Below are 3,475 nucleotides of genomic sequence, written 5' to 3' on the forward strand. Positions count from 1 at the left end.
GAATGCAGACGCTAGATTACAAACATATAAACCCAAAAGGAGTGCCTGTGTGATACAACTTTGAAGTTTAGATTTGCCTAGATAAATTGTGCAACACAAAACAGTCTAAAAAGTATTTAAGTATTTCAGGGTTGTTTGGGGACAAGGTGCACTTAACTGGTGAGCAGAAATAATTTACACATCGTTAAACCACTTTTCTTAATCCACAAAATCACCCCAATCTGAACTGACATGCTCTTTGAAAATATGGGAAAATAAAGCTCATTTCATTGTGATTCAACCACACAAACCCTCTCTCCAGTGTCAGATTACCCAATAATCAGAGAAGCACAGCCTCACTCGTGCTTACTTACTAATCTGTAGTGAGCAATTTCACCTTTTTTCACCACATCAAAGATTCTGCTTCTAGGTATGCCCGGCATCTGTCCCTTTCCCAACTTTACGGCATTTTCCTACAGAATCAAAGCCTCTTTTCAAAGATGTGGTGAAACCCATGTGAAATTGTTCACTACAGGTTAGTAAGTAAGCATGAGTGAGCCTGTGCTTACCTTGCTTATTGGGTAATCTGCCCCTGCCTCTCTCTGTATTCTGGGGAACTCTACTTTGAGGAGTATCATGTTATTAAGTTACCATTTAATTTTATAAATATATATACCTCTTCCAAAAGCACCCTCAAATAATTATATTTTCTCTGTATTTGCAAATGACCTTAGAACAACACATAAACAGCAGAGCATTAATAAAATGGCATATATGGCAGTCTTATTATTTCTATCTAATCATTAAAATATAATAAACATGACAAAAAGCATGTCTAGGCAAATATACACATTCATAAATATTATCCAATCTTTTTCCAAACCTCCTGCATGCTGACCTTATCAACTCAATTAGATGGCTACCCATTTCCAAAGCAAAGATAAAAGCAATAAACATATTAAGAAAAATGGGCAAGTGTTAGCTTCCTACAGAATTGTTCTTACCATAAATATATAATTTTTGTCAATTTGTTGTGAGAAGTGACAATTGCTACTGGAATAATCTGTTTTGTGTTTCTTTCACTGATGTAATCTAGTAGCTGTTATTGAACAGAAAACTTTAGAACTGGAAGGGACCTTAGTAATAATTTAGCTCATCTATCTCATTCAAAGGTGAGAAAATTGAGGACCAGGAAGCTTTCATTACTTGCTCCAAATCAGATATTGGGGGTTACACTCAAGTTTCCTTCCAAATGTAGTTTAGAATCAGTCTGCAAGCTACAAACTCTATAGAAAAAATATTTATTTCACAAAATAAATCTTCGTTTATAAACTATGTGTGAAGTACCTATGATTTCTAGCCTGGCTTCATTGAAACACTGACATGGTCCTTGAGTTTACATCCTGAAATGCAGACCAGTGACCCTAAACCTCAAGTATAATGAGGGCTAAACCAAGAGACCACCATCTATCAGTTTGGCATAATGTGGTGGTTTTCGTGCTGCTACAATGCTGGAAGTTTTGCCATTGGATTTCAAATACCAGCAAGGTCACCCATGGTGGACAGGTTTCAGCGGAGCATCCAGACTAAGACAGATGAGGAAAAAAAGACCTAGCAATCTACTTCCAAAAATTAGCCAAGGAAAACCCTATGGATCACAGAATATTTTCAACTCCCTTACTCTGAACACACCATCAGGAGGGACCAATGGCTGGAGAAGTACATCATGTTTTTTGGTAAATGGAGAGCCAGAGAAGGTGAGGGAAATCCTTAATGAGATGGATTGACACATGGTTGTAACAATGGACTCAGACATACCAAAGATTATGAATATGGTGCAGGACCAGGCAATAGTTCTTTCTGTTGTATATGGGTTGTCATAAATTGGAGCTATCTGATGATAACTAGCAACAAAAAACCAAGACAGGGCCCCTGGAAAAGATGAGGAATAGAAATTTTTAAAATATGAGTAATGGAGGAGAATGACTCATGAGTTCCCTGGTTGACCAGACATTGTGATAGTCTTCAATTCCACTTCCTACCTTATTCATTCATTTTTCTAAATCATTATCCAGAATGATTGGAATTATCTTCCTAAAACAAAGGTTTTATACTTCAATACAATATTCATTTCCTATCTTAGATCGGGTTCCCTTGAAACATATGCGGACAAAAAGATTCATGTGAAAGTGATCTATTAGGAAGTGTTCCCAGGGAGAAACAAAGGTGAGAAGTGGGACAGGGAAAGGAAGGAAGCAAGGCAAGGGTGCAAGACGAAGGCACATCCACAGAGGGTAACTCTAGCTCCATAGTGCAGGGGACTCTGAAGACAATGTAAAATCAGGCTTCTCAAAGTGTGGTCTACAGATCTCTATGGTGTGTGAACCGTTTGTAACTGATCCTTGATAAGATAAAAGTGCTTGCACCAGAATATAAATCAGCTCAGTACTCCCACTGCTTAGTTCAGCTGACATTTATTTCATAGTACCAACTTCTTTGTGAGGAAACAGTGTATAGATTTACATTCTGGAGCAAGCTCCTTTTTTGGTCTCAGATGGTAAGAAGCCTGTAGACTGGTTACTTTGAGTAGCATTAGTATAGCTGTTGTTGTTAGTTGCCATCAAGTCGATTGCCTAGAAAGTCCATAGTCCTTAGCAGAGCATGATGCCCTGCTACATCTGGTCTCCATCTTTTCTGTATCATCTCTAATTACGTCATCTCCCTATTCACCTCACTCTACCCTAGTGGTTTTCAATTTTGTTTACATATTGAAATCACCTGGAAAGTTTTAAAAGCTACTTATGCCTGAGGTCTACACCAAGCCAAAAAAACCCCATTGCGGTGGAGTTTATTCTGACTCATAGCGACCCTAAGGACAGAGGAGAACTGCCCAATAGGGTTTCCAGGGAGTGGCTGGTGGATTCAAACTGCAGACCTTCTGGTTAGCAGCCTAGCTCTTAAGCACTGCACCACCAGGGCTCCGAGGTCTACACCAGATACTCCAATTTTACTGGTCTAGTAAGGCCTAGACATTGGATTTTTAAATTATCCTTCAGGTGATTCTATTGTGAAGCCAAGATTTAGAACTACTGCTCTAAGCTTTTATGCTAAGCTACTTGCAATTCCATGACTCTGACTTTGTACAGTTTTGCTTGCCATGCCATTAACACTGCAAAATACCTTTCCCATTTTTGCCTTTTGAAATCCAATTGACATTTAAAATCTACTCATTCTCTGTAGCCTAATTCAATTGCCATTGTTCTCAATTATAAAGGTTAATAAACACATGAGCAAAATGTTCAATATACTTAGCACTTAACCATCTTAAGTGAGTTTTGCCTATTCTAGAATCTCATATAATTGGGATTTTGTGGCAAGTTTCTTTCACTCAGCCTAGTATTTTTGAGAATTATTAATATTTTTGCATTCATTAGTAGTTTATTTGTTTATTTCTGAGTCATATTCCATTATGTGAACTTACTATAGTGTATTTATG

The sequence above is a fragment of the Trichechus manatus genome, unplaced genomic scaffold, assembly GCF_000243295.1.
Source record: "Trichechus manatus latirostris isolate Lorelei unplaced genomic scaffold, TriManLat1.0 scaffold00074, whole genome shotgun sequence".
NCBI lineage: Eukaryota > Metazoa > Chordata > Mammalia > Sirenia > Trichechidae > Trichechus > Trichechus manatus.